This window comes from Agelaius tricolor, unplaced genomic scaffold (genome assembly GCF_023055355.1).
Source record: "Agelaius tricolor isolate 1412-34295 unplaced genomic scaffold, bAgeTri1.0.p SCAF_1, whole genome shotgun sequence".
NCBI classification, from domain to species: Eukaryota; Metazoa; Chordata; class Aves; order Passeriformes; family Icteridae; genus Agelaius; species Agelaius tricolor.
This window is the reverse complement of record NW_027269261.1, coordinates 112,654,032-112,674,356: the sequence shown is the minus strand read 5'-3', so window position 1 is coordinate 112,674,356 and position 20,325 is coordinate 112,654,032. Positions and strand designations below refer to the sequence as shown.

Here is a 20,325-nt window from a genome sequence, read left to right as displayed (position 1 = left end):
AAGTTCTAGTTTGAATAATTGTGATAATCACAATTTATCCTTTGAGGAATCAATTTGGTGCCCACTGCCATTAATGGGAATTTTGTCACTGTTGAAGCACTCAAAAAGCTGTAAATGCTGAATTTCTCTACATTTTAGAACAAAACCATTATATGCTTACCACAGTACCCTCAAGTAAAATATTTGTACACGTTGTACGCTGGCAAATGCTGCAATAAATGGAAGTTTGAGCTCAGCAAGGTGACAAAAGACATTAGGCATCATTTGAAAAACCATTATTGTGACAAATCCCTGCTTTTTTTTACATCCAGGCACACCCCAAAGATTTCAGTATGATTTATTCTTTCCATGTACACATTTCACCAAGCAATTATTCACTTATTTATTTCCCAGTTAAAGGTCAATCCATTACTCCAACTCATCATTTCCAGGGAAAAAAGATCTCATTTCTCTATTTTCCAACAGCTTCCAGAAAGGTGGGTTCAAATTTTCTCCACAAGCCCCACACTGCAGCTTTCAAACAGTGACAGCACCATTTCCAAACAAAGCCATTATCCAAATTGTAGTCACTGGACAAATGGTGATCCACAATATGCTGACTGCATTCCCAGAAATCTAAACTGCTTCCCAAGGATTTATTGTACTTTTTTTTTCAAGTTTTTAAATCATATTGTAAAAAATACAGAAAAAAATTAAATACAGGACAAACCATAACATGCTTTCCCAATACTATTTTTCTTGGGAAATAATTTCATAGAATTGCTATGGGATGACTAATTTAAAGGAATATTATTCCTTGAGTTTTGGGTGATAGAGCTGATTACCCACCCCAGCCTAGAGGGTCTCTCAGATCTGCTCTTACAAAGCCAAATATCAACCAAAAAAAGAAAATATAAACAGACAGAGGAGTTTAATATTATCCATTTGAAGGGTCAGAGTTGGAAGAGAATGCTACTGTTAATCTGCAAAGGAAAATGCTCATCTTACCCAAATACACCTTTTTAGAGAAAAGAGAGAAGTCTCAATCCATATTTTTGTACTTACATTGAAATACTTCATCCCTCTGGCTCAAGATGACTTTTTCTTACGGAATATCCAAGGGATTAAAAACAAAACCAACCAAATAATAATAATTTAGAAAAGCAAGACATCCAACCAGCCACCTGCAGGATCAAACACACTGGAAAAGGCAGGGAAAAATGTTAACAGGTTACCTGCTGTCAATCAAACTGGCCTCAAAATGACTGACCACAGCTTGGAGGGTTAAGCAGGGCTGTGTTGCTAAGGATAGAAAGAAAAGCTACCTAAGCTGCTGAAGAAGGCTCTCAAATCCACTGGGGCTTTAGCCACAATTTGTCCAATCCCTCTTTTCCTTGTGGCCATGTAACTCCAGCATAAATCTGACTCTGTTGTGAAATCACACCTGGAAATGCAATTCCTCTCTCAAATAAAGGCCTGCAGAGACCTGGAAAACTTTCCTGATCCAACCCACTCATTAAAATGCTTTGGAATCTTATTTCACTTTTGGACTCCAGGGAAATAAATGGGACTGGAGTAAGAATGATGGCTCTGAAGGATTTGTGTGGATCTGTCACTTTTCACCTGGCTGATAGTCCCTTACTCAGGACAGAGATGGGTGAGATCCATAACAACTTTTTCAGGGGAATATTAACAGGAAAGTCTGGAGAGCCCTAACCCCAAAATTTTCAGGTCCATGGCAGATACAAAGTCACAGTTTCAGAATGATGCTCAGCAGCTGGATCACTGAGATTTGAGCATGAAATTCAGACAAACAAGCACATGAATGACAAATAAAGGGAAATAACTTGTTCTGTCATAATTCACCCCTAAGAGCCTTCCTGTTTTGTCTCTCAGTTCCTACTTGCAAAAAAAAGACACATATGAAAACAACAACAAAAAAATCAGTTGGATTTAGGCGCAAAATCAGTGAGAAATCTCACTCCTGCATGGACTGGAATTCTTGAAGATTGGACCTGATGATCTTGGAGGTCTTTTCCAACCTTAGTGACTGTGATTCTGTGATTCCACTACTTACACAGCCTGTGCACCTCTCTCTCTCCCAACACTGAGCACATTCTTTTGCAGAAACAAATTACATGCAGAGAGATCAGGGTCATAAAGGGCTTCTATTACAAGGGCAGGGATTTGGGGATCCTGCAAGAATAAATCCAGTGAGGTTTACATCTCAGATCCTTAACAGGAATCTTCTAAATGTAACGCCAGTGTAGGAGCTGTTACAGTCCTCTTTGTACTGCATTTTCCAGCTGTGGACACATCTTTGAGGGTCCAGAGGCCATTCCTGTGGAATCCTTCACCCAGAGGACCAAGGTCATCTCTTTGTAGTCTTGCATTGGGTATAAGAGGTCACAGCTCTACAGGAAAATTTGTAGGAGTCCATCCATGGGAAGGACTGAACCCCTCATGGAGGCCTCTCTACACACTCAGGGCTGTGCCAGGAACCAGAGCTGGTTCCTGTTTTTCAATTTCCTTTCACAGTTTGAAATGAAATCTCAAGAAGACTAAAGTATAACAGGCAGGGGAGTCCTGGACTTCTCAACATTTCAAACCTCTGTTGTTGGAATTCACAGAGAGGAAGATGTGTGACCCCTTAGCCAAAACCTAATGGAATGGTTTGGGTTGGAAGGGGCATTAAAGATCATCTCATTCCACCCTCTGCCATGGACAGAGACAGTTTCCACTCTCCCAGGTTGCTCCAACCTGGCCTTGGACACTTCCAGGGATCCAGGGGCAGCCACAGGTTCTCTGGGCACCCTGTGCCAGGGCCTGACCACCCTCACAGGCAGGAATTCCTGTCCAATATCCCATCTAACCCTGCCCTCTGGCAGTGGGAAGCCATTCCCTGTGTCCTGTTCCTCCTGTTCCTTGTCCAAAGTCCCTCTCCACTCTCCTGGAGGGCCCCTTCACTTGCAGCATTAACATCTGTTCACATCAGCCTTCACCTTCTGTCCCTTGCACTGCTCTTATCTTGGAAAGTTTTTTCCCCTCCGTCTCTTTGTTGGGGGTGTAGAAGGAGTAGAGGAATCCAGGTGTCACCCAGAAGGTGCCTGAGCCAAGGCAGGAGAGCTGTCAGGGAATGTGACTCTGTGAATTGAGCATCACTGCTCAAGATCTTTATGAAGAGCTTCCAGACTCGACTTAAATACTTTAAATTATCAAGAATCCATTCCATCCAGCAGTGACAGCTCATTAATCTCACTTAATACTAAAATCTGTGTCTTTCCTCTCACCTGAACAGTCCCAGTGTCAATTTTTTATGACTTTTTTTGATTTATCAGGGTGCAGAATTTGGCCAGGAATTTCTCTTCCCATACAAGCTATTGCAGCTTCTACTTCTGCAAAGTCATTTCTTTCAGACAGAAGAAAAATTTACAGACCACCAAAACATTTGGAATGCAGTTGTTGAAAACTCCAGGTTTGTCTTCCGGGGAAATAATAAACAAAATGATTTCATGTGGAATTTTTCCCAGAGCAGGTGAGAGTTTCTAGCTAGGAAGATGAATCAGTTGGAAGATTTAACCATGTTTTTTTTTCTAAAAAAAGCTCATTTCAATTTGCTCCGTGCTCTTTTTGATGAAGAAAAATATTTTTTATATATCAAAGTGATCTTAATTAACAAGGAGTATTTATGGTCTGACCAAGACAAAGTAATGTATGGAAAATTACAAACTTCAAGAAATTTGATTCATAAAAAGATAAAAGCATTGAATTGGAAAGCAGATTACCCATTTCCCTATGAATATTTTATAATTATCTGAAAGAAGGAGACTAAAATGGATAGAATGTATGTTTTCTCCTCAATTAATTTGTTACTTAAATTACTTGGAAAAGGTTATCAAAAGGGCCTTAAGGTTTTTATTGTTTAGGAGATTTCTGATAGCTAACGCGTCATTCTATTCCATGGTTGGATGAGCCAAAACCATTCCTCACTTTCCCTCACCCAGTCCTTGTCAGAGCTGGTCTTAAACCCATGGAAAATCACCTCCAGGTAGGAACAGGGTTGGAGATTTCAGGGATTGACACCATTCCTTCAACCTCACTGCTGGATCAGAAAGGAAGCTGGAGATGCAAACTCTGTCTTCTGTGCCAAAAAATGTTCTCAATTTGACAGCACCTACAGCTTAGAACATTTTCATCAACTGTTTCCTAGGATGGTTTGGATTCACTGCATCTAAAATCAAGAATTTCTTTTCCTTCTCTTCTGGGATTTTTTTTTTTTTTTTTTTTTGGAATTTGCAGGGTAGATGGATGGGTAAAGGCTCCATCTCTGGAAACATTCACGGACAGGTTGGATGGAGCTCTGAGCAACCTGGTCTGGTGGAAAGTTCCCTGCCCATGGCAGAGGGGTGGAATTAAGTGGTCTTTAAGGTCCCATCTATGATTCTAGGAGTGCGTGCTGTGGCTAGAGATGATAAGAGCACGGGAATTGTTGAACCTGGAGAAGGACTTGGAAACACCCACATCCTTGTCTATAACTGCCTAGGGCATGGTGTAGGTTTGGGATAGAGACTCTTCCCAGAAGAGCAAAGCATTGAGACATGGCAGACACAAGTGGCAGCAGAATAAAGGTCATTTTGGCAGGAGAAAGAAATAATTTGTGATGATGATCAGAGACTGGGGCCTCAGAGGTAGAGCCAAATCCGAGGATACTCAAAACTCATCTGATCTACTGAGACTGGGAGTGCAGAACCTCCGAAATCTCTTCCAGCCTAATTTGTTCTGTGATTTAGCAAAGGCAAGGCAGCTTCTACAAAGGTTGCCTGCACTGGGTCAGGGTCCTGTAGCAGTTGGAATCCACCTAAATGCCAGTTTAATGTGATCCTTCCTTTGCAGCCACTGTTCCATCATCAGAGATGATTTCTGTGATCTGATGGAATATTCCACCTCAAATTTCTTTAACATTACTTGCTCTTCCCTTTTGTGATCACTGGATTTCCTTCTAAAAATTCAAATATTCATTTACACATGTGACTTTTTGTTGTTCTGGGTTTTGGTGGGGCAGGGGAAATTGGTGGAATTTTTTAACAGGGTAGGGAGGGGTTTTTATTAGTTTGGGTTTTTTTTAAAAGAATGTACTTATTTTTCTTTACTTGGGTCCATATCATTTTGAAACAAGTCAAACCTCAAAGCACAGCAATCCAAGTTGCATTTCCAAGTGCACCCTCCAATGCAAGGGATTACAGTGCACTTAACCCAGGTAATAAAGAAGCCCAGCCTTCTGGAGGATAAGAATTAGTCTCAGGGATCAGATTCATCTACAGAAAATCTCCCTGCTGTTCTAGATGTATTATCTAGTTCATTTTCCAGCCATCAGCAACAGGTGCAAAGAAAGAAAATCTGAATTTGCTGAAAAATCAGGGTGTTTTTTCCCCATGTTCCTGATTTTTAAAGTGTTAATTCTGTAACAAGGTCTTTACAGTTGATACATAATTTTCTATGGGTTTAAATTATGAAACTGAGTGCCTTCAACATGCAATAAAATACATGAGTTGAGAAACTTTGGAGGTTGGGTTTTGGAAACTAGCTGGTGTTTCCCTTCCAACCCAAACCATTCTGTGGTTATTCCTTTGGCAAGAGGAGCCTTCACTATGCAAATAAAAGGGGCATTCATGAAGCTGAAGATCAAACTCCTGGTGTCAGTTCAGAGAGTAGAGACTGAGCCCTAAAGGTCTGGTTCCAGGATCAGGACCTCAGACAGGACAGGCCTTACCAAGACTGGCTCTAAACCAAGACTTGTTCAAATTCCTCAGCAGTGAGTTTTGCTTTCTGCTTAGGCTGCATGTGGGAATAATGGAGTAACCATCCCTCAAAATGTTCAGGAGACACAAAGATGTGTGGGGCCATGGGTGAGTGACAGTGCTGGGTAAGGCTTGGACTCAGTGGTCTTTGTAGGGCTTTTCCAACCTCAATGACTCTGTGGTTTTTGGTGAGCAGGGACAGGGACACCGTGATTCCTGTTTGTTACCCCTTCCCTACACATCCTGTTGTCCCCATCTCAGAGTCCCTCTATTCAATCACACTGTGACATCTCCACCAGGATGCTGATAAGCACAGTCCACTGTGAGATTAAAACACTCTCCCATCAAACAAGACCTAACTCAAAGAGAATTGTTTTCTTTTCCTAAAGAAATGTAGGATTTTTCTTTCCTAAAATGAAAATGAGGGTTTTATAAACTAGAGGCAGACAGGCCAGTTCTGCCACTTGCTCTTCAACACCCACCTGTGGTCTATTGAAACAACAACCCTCAATCATAGAATGGTTGAACTGGAAAAGACCTCCAAGACAATCAAGTCCAACTCGTGACTGATCCCCACCTTGTTACCCACCCCAGAGCACTGAGTGCCACATCCAGTCATTCCTTGGACACCTCCAGGAACTGGGACTCCCACACCTCCCTGGGAAGCCCATTTGGCCGGTCACAGCCACATCTGGGTGTTTCAGAGTCTGCATTGTTTAGCTCCAGCAACAGGGCAGAAATACCTCTAGGATCAGGGACAAAGCTTTTATATCAGAGGGTGTTCCTAGTGCTGGCCCAGGCATTTCCCAGTAATATTGATATAGGCAATCAGCACTGCCCTTTAATCACATTTCTGGCAATATTGAGGAGAATAACTTTGTATTTCCTTCTGAGGTGAAGTTTGATGTCCAACTTGCTCTGCATGTTTGTATTAGGAAATTGATAAACAGAGGTGCTATTTCTCTTCTCTAATAATGAGGGATAGGACCTGAGGGAATGGTTGGAACTGTGTCAGAAGGAGGTTTAGGTTGGATATCAGGAAAAGGTTCTTCCCCAGGAGAGTGTTGGGCACTGGAACAGCCCCAAGGCTGCCAGAGCTCCAGGAGCATTTGGACAACACTCTCAGGCACAGGGTGGCATTGTTGAGGTGCCCTGGGCAGGGCCAGGAGTTGGATCAATGATCTTTGTGGGTCCCTTCCATCTCAGGAGATTCTCTGATTCCATGATTCTATTCATCACACCAGACAGAGGAGAGAGCATGGCAAAACTGGAGCAGCTTGCCCAACTCAAACCTGAAATTGTACAATTAATTACATGAAAGGAACATGATTCCAAAACCACACATGAATCACAAAGATCAGGAATGGGCTGAGCAGATGTTAGCAGATCTTTTTCCTCTCCATGGTAGGGATATCCCTTAATTGCAGCCACACAAGGTGGCTCCTGTACCTCCCACCTCTCATCCCAGGGCTGTTTCCAGCTCAGAGGAGGAAGCTCAGGCACACAAGGAGTTTATAGAGCAGGAGCTGAGATCTCCTAAGCTGGTGAGCTCCTCTGTAACAGGGAATTCCTCTAACAGGGAATTCCTCTCTGTAACAGGGAATGATGGAAGAGGCTGAGATAGTTCAGCATCCAGGGAAGCAAACCAGGGGATTGGAGTGAGAAGCTGAAGAACCAGGAATATGCACAAAACCCAGAACCTGAGGCAAGCTGTGCCCAAAAATTGCCACCCAGAGGCTGATTGCTGAGAGAATCCCCATGAGCTTAGGAGAGGTTCCAATCTGCAGCTGGATCTGGCCTGGCAGCTCAAGGTTGTACATCAGGAGAAGGAACTCACCACGGCTTCCAGAAACTGCAGGGGCTGGAAGGTTTTTTTCCCCAGTTTCCACAAAAACCACTCAGGACAACAGGCAACCTTGGAAATACACAGACATTTTACTGCCCAGACCTCTGGAGTTCAGCACGTGGTTCTCCATATGTCCAACAACCATTTGCATCCCAGTGTTTCCATTTCCATAGGGCACAAGTCAATTTCCTCTATGGCACCATCATTTCCCTATTTTCCATTTCCAATAAGACATTTACCTGAGATTATTAAACCTTTGAATGAAATGTTGGCTTTTTTTTCCTCAGCACAGATCTCATTTTTCTCACCATTGTTAACATTTCCAGGCCCCTTTATATGATTTCTCTTTCCTTTCTTATGCCCTCAGCTCCTTCCAAATGATTATCAATTCTGATTTTTATTAAGGTGTCTTTCACATTCTTAAAAAAAGTTTTTTTAAAATATATTAAATCAAATCAGCTCCCTCCACAATCCAACATATATATCCTTTCTCTCTCACTTTTTCAATATGTATTGTTGAATCCATGGACAGCATTTATTCAACCAACAATATCTCTTTCTAAAAATGCTTTTAAATAATTTTCCAAGCCAAATCCAGCACTGTGTAAAATCTGATAAACAGTAGAAAGAGTCAAATTTCTCTAGAATCATGTGTTTATCTGGCCTTTTGTCTGGAATTCTTCTGCCATACAGCTGTACTCTTATTTGAGCCTCAACATTTGTTCCATTGTATTAGAAGACACAATTTCTCACCTGGAGTGACTCCTTTTGGTTTTGAGCAATAGGAAGAAAAAAATTATCAGGGATATTATCCCAGTTTTTTCTCCTTTATTCATCCCAGTTCACATCAGCTGCCTTTGGGAAGTGACAGAGTTGGTTTCTCAGTTCATTCTCTAACATCCAACTTGTCAAGATCAGCAAAGCTGATCCATGTTCTTTACTTTTTTTTTTTTCAAGTATTCCTCCATTTGTTCTTTACCAATTGGATTTTTTATAGTGACTTCCTTCCTCACTTCAAATCCTGTCCAAATCTCTCTCTTATAGTTTTCTTCTTCAGGTGATTTTTTTTTTTTGAGGTGTTAAATAACTCAGCCAGTTTTGAACTATTGTCCTACCTTATTAATTTATTATTAGTCCTGCTTTTTCTGCTACTTTTCCTCTAACCCCAAGATTTATATCCCTCCAGTTCTTACTTATCCTCAATTTTAGTTCATGTCAGCAAAACTCTGACCTCTCATGCAGAGTAGCATTGCTAATACTGGCACCCTGGCCAAAGTCTAAATTTGGTGTTTTCTGTGATTTTTGCTTGCCTACACTTTCAGCACAATTAAACTGCTCTTAATTTCCCCCATCCATTGAATCCCAGTGCCAGACTCTCTGATCAGATGAGGCAGCAAGAGCTCACGGGATCCCTTGGGATTGAACACCTGCTCCGCTCGGGCACTGCGCAGGAGCAGAAGGGACAATGCTTCCCCTCCCCTGCCAGCTGTGGGACAATGGGGGGTATTTCTGACACAATCACTCCTTCCCAGATGTTTTGGAGAGAACAAAGTGTCCTGGTGGGGTTGCCCTCTTCTGGGAGAACAAAATGTCCTGGTGGGGTTGTACAGTCAGGTGGTTCCACAACCGCTCAAACCCTAAACAGGGTCAGGGAGATCCTGTGCAGCCAGGGAACTGGGACAAGGATCAGCCCGTGCATGGATAACATGAGACAAATAAATCCTGCTGGGCAGGGTACTGGAGGCTGGATGTGGATGTCTGTAACGACTCCCACTGGGAATGTCACTCCAGCTCTCCTTGAGAGCCACCAGAAAGACGGGATGTCCTTCAGGCTGCGTTCAACCCATGGAATGGTTTGGGGTGGAAGGGATCTTAAAGCTCATCCAGTTCCACCCCCTGCTATGGCCAGGGACACCTCCCACTATCCCAGGTTGCTCCAAGCTCTGTCCAACCTGGCCTTGGACACTTCCAGGGATCCAGGGGCAGCCACAGCTTCTCTGGGCACCCTGTGCCAGGGCCTCCCCATCCTCACAGCCAGGAATTCCTTCCCAAAATCCCATTTATCCCTACTCTCTGGCAGTGGAAAGCCATTCCCTGTGTCCTGTCCCTCCATCCCTTGTCCCCAGTCCCTCTCCAGCTCTCCTGGAGCCCCTTTAGGCTCTGGAAGGGGCTCTGAGCTCTCCCTGGACGCTTCTTTTCTCCAGGTGAGCACCCCCAGCTCTCCCAGCCTGGCTCCACACCCTGGAGCATCTCCATGGGCTCCTCTGGACTCATTCCAGCAGCTCCACATCCTTAATCCTTCACTGGAAGTCCCAAATTAACTCTAACTTAGAACTGTTGTTTTTCTCCACTGTCTGGAGAAGAAGCTCAAGGTGATGAACACAGAAGGGTACAATAAGGTTGTTTCATCATTTTTGTCTCATTCCCTGTGTCCTGGATCTAAATTATGAGAAGTGAGTGCTTGAATGGCTCCTTGCTAACCCTTCAAAGACCATGTTTAAAATATTTTTTTTAATTGAATTGAAAAGGACTACTGAGAGTGAACTCCTGAAGTACTGAGAAGGAAGGGAGAAAAAGCCCCCAGAGACCACTGCATTTCCTCCTGAGCTGACCCTCCAAATAGCATTCCTTCGATATTCTTGAGAGATGAGAAAGTAAAAAAGAAATTACATTAAATTAAATTAAAAGTTTTGCTTCACCTTAATTACTCTTTCAAAGCATTTTAAAGAATGCATGAAAAAGAACAGAAATGTTATATTGAGACATGGTTCGGGGTCTTTAAGAGATTCCGCATTTGAACTTGTGATTTAAAACAAAACAGCTAAAAAAGTCACCTCCTGCTCCTCCTCCTCCTCCATGTTACCTGTAGTTGAGATCCAGTTCTCCTCATGCAATGGACACCATGTTTTTGACACTTGTTCTGTGTAGCCATGATATTTTCTGAAAAATCCCTTTGCCAGGTTTTTTCACCTGGGAAGGTGAGAGGCCTCAGGAACAAAATGTAAACAATGATTATCTGCTGCTGTGAAATGCAACAGGTGCATCTGTGATTGGTCTCATGTGGTTGTTCCTAATTAATGGCCAATCACAGTCCAGCTGTCTTGGACTGTCTGGTCAGTCACAAGATTTTATTATCATTCCATTCCATTCCATTCCATTCCATTCCATTCCTTTCCTTGCTAGCCTTCTGATGAAATCCTTTCTTCTATTCTTTTAGTACAGATATAATATAATATAATATAATATAATATAATATAATATAATATAATATAATATAATATAAATCATAAAATAATAAATCAAGCCTTCTGAAACATGGAGTCAACATTCTCATCTCTTCCCTCGTCCTGGGACCCCTGTGAACACCAGCACAGTTCTGCTCTGCTGCCTTCAGCCCAGAGTAGGATCTGAATGTCCTGGTGCTTCTTCCTCCTCCTCAGTCCCTCTCTGCTGACACTGTGATCCCTGTGATGTCATCTGGTGACCACAGCCTTGATATTCATGGTATGAGGAGCAATTCTCCACTGCTGGGTCTCTCCTTTCCTTCCTGAGCTTCCCCAGAGGTGGCTCTGTCAACACTTCTCACAGAATCATGGAATAATCTGGGTTGGAAGGGACCTTTGGAGATGCTCCAGTCCAACCACACCACCAGGGCAGGTGACACAGGAACACATCCAGGTGGCGTTGGAATGCCTCCAGAGAGGGAGACTCCATGAAATCCCTGGGCATCCTTTAATCACAGCTAAAAGAACACCTCCTTATCTCCCAGCACAGCCCCTCTCTCCCCGCTGGAATAACCCTCACTCACACAACACCCAAGCTCACGACCTCGGTGTCATGTTCAACACCTTCATCTCCTTCACACCAAACGCTCCCATCTGGAATGCTGCCAAATTTTACAGATTCCTGGCTGAAATTGCTCCCAAACCTCCTGCCATCTCTTCTTGTAAAACACCTGTTTCTGAGTGACTTTAGCTTACATAAACTTATATCAGTTTTTACAGTATTATACAAGATCCATTCAAAATCCTGCCTATAAAATTCTTCACTTTGGCAGTGATAGAATCACAGAATCATTTAGATTGGAAAAGACCTCTCCAATATCATTAAGACCTGTCACCAAACACCATCTCATCAAGGAGACCACAGCACTGAGTGTCACTTCCAGTGGTTTATTGAACATTATCAGGGTTGGGAACTTCATCACCTCCCTGGGCAGTCCCTTCCAGTGCCTAACCTCCTGCTTTTTTCCATGTTTTCACCTTTGCCCTTACCATGCTCAGCTGATCTGAAGATTATTCTTGCTCCTGCCTGTCCTGAGGACTGCAAGGTTTGGCCAATACAGCTCAAACCTCTCAATCTGTGGAGCAAGAATTGTTTTCATACCATGGGAATGGGCAGCAAGTGAAGGTTTAGGGAGAGATACAGTCCTTGCTGTCATTCACCTCCTTTCCCTGGCCCCAAACTCACCCCAAAACCACAGGTCTTCTAAAACATGTTGGAGTTAAAGCAAAGCTTATATAACACTGCAGTGATCACTCAGCTCCTCAGCTCCATCATTTCCCAGCTTATATCTGATCCTGACCTGGATTCAGATGGGAACGCTGTTCCATTTGTCCTGCCTCTCACTCAAAAGCAGGTGTGATAAAGAATAGCAAGATTCTTTATTAAGAGGCTTTGCATGCCTTTGAGGAAGCTTTGAAAGTGATAGTGTGTTGAAATGGGTGAGTAGATTGCCAGCAGTATGGGAACAGATCTGGAAAAGTACAGCAAAAAAATACCTGGGATTATCTGTGCTGATTTTTTTTTTTTTTCCATGGGTTGGCCAAGGGCCACGTTTTTCTGACTCCAGTGTTCACTTTGCCTGAACTTTAAATGGCAAGGGCACCTGCCAAATGTGCTCGTGGGCTCGCTGAGGTGTTCGTGGAGGGCAAGTCAGAACTCCCTCCCTGCCAGGCCTCGTGGCCACATCTCAGTGACACGAGATTGGCTTGTGCAGTCAAGAATCCAGGATGACACCTGGTGAATAAGTCTGGTCCTCTAATGCAGAAAGAATGTGAAATGCAAGAGAAACCTGGGAGCAGTTGGTATGGGACAACTTTAAACAAACTTTGGTGCAGCTGGGAATGTTCCCAGAAGTAGGACAAAAAGTTCCACCAGATTGTTGTAACTTATTGAAGCAGCTGTGGTGGCCTCATTATTCTTAGGTGCAGTTTTAGCACCAAAAGTTGCTGCAAATGTGTTTCTTCCTAGTAACTCTTGATCAAATATTATACATTTAGGTCACAGAATCGTTTAGGTTGGAAAAAGCCCTCAAATATCATCCAGTCCAACCTTTCCTCCAGCACTGCCAAGGCCACCACTGACCCATGTCCCCAAGTGCTACAACCACACAGCTTTTAAGTCCCTGCAGGGATGGGGACTCCAGCACTGCCCTGGGCAGCTGTGCCAGGGCTGGACAACCCTGTGGGGCGAAGAAATTGTTCCTATTCTCTGATCAAAACCTCTCCTGGCACAGCTTGAGGCCGCTGCCTCTCATCCAGGAACAGAGCCTGACCCCCACCTGGCTACAATCTGTTTTCAGGGAGTTGTGCAGAGCCAGAAGGTCCCCCCTAAGCCTCCTTTTCTCCAGATTTAGCCTTTCCCAGCTCCCCCAGCCACTCCTGGGGCTGCAGCCCCTTCCCCAGTTTACAGCTTTACAGGTTATTTTTGTTACCTGCCAGAGCCCCACTGCTCTCTGGGCTCTGAGGCAGGGTCTCCTCAGCTGTCACTCCCAGAATCACCCAGTGTCAGGGACATGTTTTATGAAAAATCCTTTTGCTAAGATCTTTTCTCCTGAGAAGCTGAAAGACCTCAGGAGCAAAATGTAAACAATAATTATCTGCTGCTGTGGAATGCAACAAGTGCATCTTTGATTAGTCTCATGCAGTTGTTTTTAATTAATGGCCAATCACAGTCCACCTGTCTCAGACTCTCTAGTCAGTCACAAGATTTTATTATCATTCCATTCTATTCCTATCTAGCTTTCTAATGAAATCCTTTCTTCTATTCTTTAATATACTTTTATTATATAATTTTCTTTTAATAAAGTATATAAAATAATAAATCAATATATAAAATAATGAATAATAAATATATAAAATATATCAAATAATAAATCAGCCTTCTGAAACATGAAGTCAAAATTCTCATCTCTTCCCATGTCAGAGTGACCTGCAAATTCAACAACCCAGTTCAACCCAGCACAGAAACTGGAGGTTAACTGGCATCTGTACACACAAATCCATCAGGCAGCAAAGAGTCCTTTTCTAATTCTGACAGCTTTACTGGCTGCACCTGGGTTAAAAAAAAAAATCAAAAAAACCCATGTTTGTTTAAAGAGAAGAACTGGCACAAGGTGGCTTTGGGATGAGCATCATGTCTGTTGAGCAAGCAGGTATAATTTCTACAGATTTATTGGTAGGTTGGATTCCAGCAGTGCTCCAAGGCTAGATGGGGAATGCTCACACTGGGACATGGACACAGCCAGGCAGCTCAGGCCCAGGCCTGCTGGCAGGAGCAGACTTGCTGTGATCAGGTGTGAGCACACAGAGAGTCACCTCTGCTGCCCAGGGGCCACAACGTGAGCCAGCCTCCCTCTGCTGGCTAACATCCAGGTCATGCTTGGAGGGATCCATGCGTGGATACAGGGAGAATGGAGAACTTGGAGGAGAGAAAGCTCCAGGGAGATCTTAGAGCCCCTTCCAGTACCTAAAGGGGCTCCAGGAGAGCTGTGGAGGGACTTGGGACAAGGGCCTGGAAGGACAGCTGAAGGAAAGTAGATTTAGACTAGATGTGAGGAAAAAACTTTTGGCTGTGCTGATCAAGAACTGGCCCAGGTTTCTCAGAGAAGCGGTGGCTGCCCCTGGATCCCTGGAAGTCTCCAAGGACAGGTTGGACATGACCTTTGAGATCATCCAGTCCAACTATCAGCCCAGTGCTGCCACTGTAACACCTAAACCACTAAACCACATCAGTGCCACCTTCAGATGCCTCTTAAACACCTCCACTGATGGTGACTCTGGACAGCCCCTTTCAACACCTGACCAGCCAAACAGGGAAAATATTGTTTTCTCTAATATCTAATCTGAATCTCCCCTGTCTCAGCTTTAGGCCATTTGCTCTTGTCCTCTCAGTGCAGTCATGGTAGGAGAACCTGACCCCACCACACTGCAACCTCCTGTCAGGGAGCTGGAGGGAGTGATGAGGTGCCCTCTGAAGCTCCTCTTCAGATTGTGGAATCAGAGTGGTTTGGGTTGGAAGGGACCTTAAAGATCACCCAGTTCCAAACCCCTGCCGTGGGCAGAGACACCTCCCACTATCCCGGGCTGCTCCAAGGCCCATCCAGCCTGGCCTTGGACACTGCCAGGGATCCAGGGGCAGCCACAGCTTCTCTGAGAAACCTGGGCCAGTTCTTGATCATCACAGCCAAAAGTTTCTTCCTCACATCTATTTTAAATCTATTTTCCTTCAGCTATCCCTCCAGGCCCTTGTCCCCAGTCCCTCTCCAGCTCTCCTGGAGCCCCTTTAGGTACTGGAAGGGGCTCTAAGATCTCCTTGGAGCTTTCTCTTCTCCAAGTTCTGCATTCTCCCTGTATCCATGCATGGATCCTTCCAAGCACAGGGTGGATGCTGAGACCCAGCTGAAATCCAGCACATACCACAGAAAACTCGGGTAGCCTGAAGGGCTCTGGGTCTCCCGATATCAGAACTGTGGAGACAGAAACCTAAGTGATAGTCATAAAATCCTGGAATGGTTTGGGTTGGAAGGGACCTTAAAGCTCATCCCATTCCACCCCCTGCCACAGGCAGGGACACCTTCCACTATCCCAGGTTGCTCCAAGCCCTGTTAAACCAGGTCTTGGACACTTCCAGGATTAGATATCCACAATTTCTCAGAGCGTGAGGCAGAAGACACAGACAGGTTGAAGGGAAAATTGAGGTTCTGGTGGATCAAGTAACCTGCCCAGTACCAGTTGCTTGGACATTGGGACAGCAATAGGAGCACAACCTTTGTCCTCTTGGCCCCAATATTTTGATTTACATTTCTGCATTAAAGCAAAGAGAGAGACACAAACCCAATATCTGACACAACTCCAGTGTCTCCAGGTGAGCTGCTTGGAAACAGCCATGAGAAGATTTACTCTCCCTTCCCCATAGCCCACCTCTCCCTCTGAGCACACACAGGATCCTTCTCACACCATCCAGGGCACCAACATCAGTGGAAACACTGAAAAAAACCAGGCAGAAAACTCAACTTCCATGCCCTGCAGGAGGAGGAAGACTGAGGGCAGCACTGGACAACCACAAGCCTGCAGGATGATGCCAATTTTGGGATGCTTTGGAGAAAACCAGCAGAGTGATTGAGGGGTTGGTGAGATGAAGGAGGCAGAAAAGAAAATGTTGAAAGAACTAAATATACACTGCTTGGCCAGCTAATGCCCAAGGGAAAATTCAAGAGCTGGCAGGCAGGAGGGAGCCAAGAGCCAAGGAAGAAGTAGGATCTCCATTGTTGAGAGCTCACAGGCCTTGGAAGTGAGCAATGAGGAATGACTGGGAGCCAGGAGATAAGTTAGGCTGAGGGGAAGCTGAGGAGTGGAGGCACTGCACAGAGAGATGAAATCAAGTCTTTTCTGGAACAACATTTCTGGCAGCAGCCAGGCACCTGGGTCTTGATTTTGCCCTGTATTTTTTTATTCTCTAAGTGGTCAAAAATGTTAAGGCTCTAATTTTTCCTCTTCCCGGGCATGCAGAGGAACAGCTTAATGTAGAGCAAGAGGGTAAAAATAGCTGTGATAGGATAAAACTGAGAAAAGGGCAAGTGAGGTCATTGAGATTGGAATAATCTTCAAATGAGGGAACGGAAGCCCCTTCCCACAGGTTATTTAAAACTAGACTGAGTGGGGAAAAAAGAGATTGTTTTGTTTTCTGGCAGGGGGGAAAGAATCACACTGTGAAGGGAAGAGATTAAAAGATGCCTTGTTTGTCTGTCAAAAATGATTTTAAATATATTTAAACCACCTAAGTCTTATAAATGTCATTTTATACTTAAATGTGCAGTTTGTCCTTCTTCTAAATTAATTGGCACAAATTACAGTTACAATAACAACTGATAGCAATAAAACTCACCTCTTGGCCAAAGGTTTGTGCTTCTTCAAAGCAAAATAAGACAGCCATTATTACAGGGGAATAAATTAAAACAGAGGAGAAAAAGACCTATTGAAGTTCCAAAGGAGAGCCAAGGGAGATCCAATGAAGCAGGGGGGGAAAAACCCAAAATCAAAAAAGCAGCAAGAGATGGAAATGCTATCTTGTGCCCTCAGTTGCTGTAAGGAGCAATTTGGGGGAGTAGAAGATGTGGAAGATAAAGAGAAATCAATCACCAGCACAACCAATAGTCCATAGTGATTGCAGCCAGGCCAAGAACCTACTCAAGTTTCAGATTTTCAAAAGGAAATAACAAATCTTGATACAAACCCTAGAAGAGTACAGAGGTGCAGAAATTCCCAGATGAGGGGTATGGCCAGCAGAAAACATCCTCCCATAACAGGCAGGTGGAAGCAGCTGGGTTTTCAGCAGAAACAACCTTGGATTGCCAGGTTCTTCTCTTCAAAGGCTCAGTGGGATGCTGACTTGCGGCCTTCTGGTGAATTTATATCAGTTCTCACATTCCCTTCTGTATTAATTCAGTTTATATGCTCCTGCCATGAGTTTCTCAACACAATGTGAAAAGATCAGAAAGCAAAGGAGCTACGGGATTAAATTCAATGCCATTTTCTGTACAAATAGTCACATTTGATTATCTAAACTACCGTTATGTGACCAATAGTATCAATCTCTCTTCAGCCCAAGAAATCAATTCATTTTTTAATAGTAATTCATTAAAGAACTGTCAAGGGTTAATGACCTGAGACTCATGTTAGCCAGAAAAACACAAGGCCCCCCTTTTAGTTTGTGCTTAGAGAGACTGAGGGGCTGCCAAGAAAAGAAAAAGGGAAGGGGAAAAAAAGGGCCTTGTGGTTATTCAGTTCTTACAGAGAAAATCAGAGCAAAAATTCTGGTTTAGACTCCAGCTGGGGTTGTGGTGACATTGACATCTCTCCCATCAGGGCCTGGGGAAAACCTGGCTCCCTGCCTGGGCAGCACTGCTTAAAATGGACAGGAGTCCCCTCTTTGTGCACAGGAGCATGGATCTTCTTATGGGATTGATCCACTCAATCTCCTGCTGCCCCTAAATAGCAGCAGAGGCTTTAAGTGGCCACGGCAAGTTCCATCAGGAAAACCAGAATGCAGCTCTGGTCAGAAAGGAGACCTGTTTGCCTGGGAAATGCCTCAAAAAGGATGGACCCAGAGTCCTGCAAAGCCTCCCAGGAAAACACAAACACAGCCCTTGGAGGCCTTCCAGGGATAACATCTGCATTGCTCAACAGAGCAAAGCACAGCCACCAGCTATGGCTTGTTCCCATCAGAACCTTTCCCCGTAAGCAGAATTCCTGTTGATCACAGGCACCTATGTCTCCCACGTAACCAACAACAACTCAATTTCCTAGTAAGAAACAAAGTAAAAAGGATGACAGAGCTGCTGAAAAAAGACAATCAGTACTAACACCACTCCTCCAGCACTCCCCTTGTCACTCCTTTTCCCAGCGTTGGTTCAAGAGCTCATAGAGGCACAGAGAGAGGCAGGTTCCACTCACCCCAGTGAAGGTAATCCAGGTACATAGCTTTGCTCAGGTCAGTAATCCATCCCAGGCCAGGCCTTCCTCGAGCGCTGACAGTGGAGATCAAAAGCCAGGCAGAGAATTCCAATTCCTCTGGCTCCTGCTCCTCTGCAAGTGAAGGGTGGGATGCTTCTGCTCAGTCCCTGCCTGCACAGGGAGATGGGCCCCCACCTCCCTTCCTAAATCTTTACATCTCTCCCCTTCCTGCAGCTCTCCCCAGTGCCAGGTGCTCCCACGCTCTGCCACTTCTGCAGATAACAAAGCCAGCAGGCTCCTCTGCCAAGGGGAGCTGCTTGGAATGGGATTAAGATGAGCAGAAAGGAGCTTAGAGCTGGGCACCATCTGTGGTGATGATGATTAGCTAATGAGGTTTTAAAGTTGTGGGGTTTTTTTTCCTCTTGTTCCCCATGCAGGTTTGGTGATGGAGAATTTTGCATCACTGTGAGCAGCAGCCTGACCCAGCGCCTCCTCCTCCTCCTCCTCCTCCTCCTCCTCTGTCCATGTGTATTCCAGCCTGGAGCTGGAGCACAGGGAAAAGCTGGCTCCTGGTGGCAAAGGCTTTCTTGCCTTCTCTGATCACCAAGCCCATGTTTTAAGTCTCCAGCCTCTGATATGCAATAATTAAATCAGATTAAGTGAATGCAAAAGCCTCTCCCGACCTGAAAAACTCTCATGGGTGGCAAAAAGAAAAATTCAGTATCCAGGACAAAGTTTCAACTATTTCATCAGGGACTCTTAAATTGTATCATAAGCTATAAGGAATGACAAAAAACAACCCCAGAGAGGTGAGGGTGAGTGTTTTTCTTCCTTCACTGGTTTAATCCTTTAAGTGGAGAAGAGGAATCTTCACATTCTGTGGGGTATTTTTCCCCACAGTAAGGTCAAGTGCAGACCCCAATGTCCCAATGCCAAGCTCAACACCCTCACCCCAGATGATGCCTCCATCATTCTTCTGTTTTCTTAGGCTTCATTCCCACCTGGGCACTGCCCAGGCTCCCCAGGGAATGGTGACATTCCCAAGGCTGCCAGAACTCCAGGAGTGTTTGGACAACGCTCTCAGGAATGCACAGGGTGGGATGGTTGGAGTGTCTGTGCAGGGTCAGGTGTTGGATCTCTGATCCTTGTGGGTCCTGTCCAACTCAGGATATTCTGTGATTCCATGATTCACCCTCAAGAATGACCTAATCACTTCAGGGAATAAGTGAAATTTGAGATTTTAGCTCAGATACTGACCTCTGGAATGGACAGCTGCAATTACATGGGATGGGTGCATCCTCTCATCATGCCCAGTCATTTAGGAGGATAAGCACTTTCCAAAATCCTTCTTCATCCTAGGGTGAAAACTGACTGTAACACAGAACAGCTATCACAGAATCCCAGAACAGTTTGGATTGGGAAAGACCTTAAAATTCATCTCATTCCACCCCCTGCTATGGTCAGGGACACCTTCCACTGTCCCACATTGCTCCAAGCCAGCTAACAAGTGGTAATACTCCTTCCAGGGCAAGACAGATACCCCTGCAATCCCTGCTTTAGAAAGAGCTGAACCATTTTTCAGGCCCTCTTGACTGCGTCTCCTTCAGGAGGAATATCCTCATATGCAAAACATATGCAGTAGAAACATAAACAGTTCAATGTTTGAGTTTATTCAATGAATCCCATAATCCTAAATGAGGTGTGGCTGTAAATAAAAAGTCCCAGGAATTCTTACCTACATTCAGGTGCTTCTGTTTCTTCTAGGGGGAAACAGGGAAAGCTCAGCTAGCTCTGAATTACCCCTTCAAGTGACTCTTGCCCCACTGATGACAGACCAGAGGCTGCTTGCAATTATTCAATGGTTGTAAAAATCTAAATTCAATCAGAGAAAAATCTAAAATTCTGCATGATCGGCCCAAAATAACACCCCAAAAGACAAGGCCACAAGAACTGTGGTGTAAAAAGA

The 20,325-nt window shown here is 44.3% G+C and overlaps 1 protein-coding gene across 1 annotated transcript in view; it reads right to left on the bottom strand.

The window, feature by feature from the left end:
• RP1L1 (RP1 like 1) overlaps positions 1-18,495 on the bottom strand; it is a 46,341-nt gene extending 27,846 nt beyond the window's left edge. The window contains exon 1 of the mRNA XM_071421877.1: positions 18,360-18,495. The gene's annotated coding sequence lies outside the window, so the exon portion shown is untranslated. The remainder of the gene's footprint in view (positions 1-18,359) is intronic.
• Positions 18,496-20,325: the final 1,830 nt, after the last annotated feature.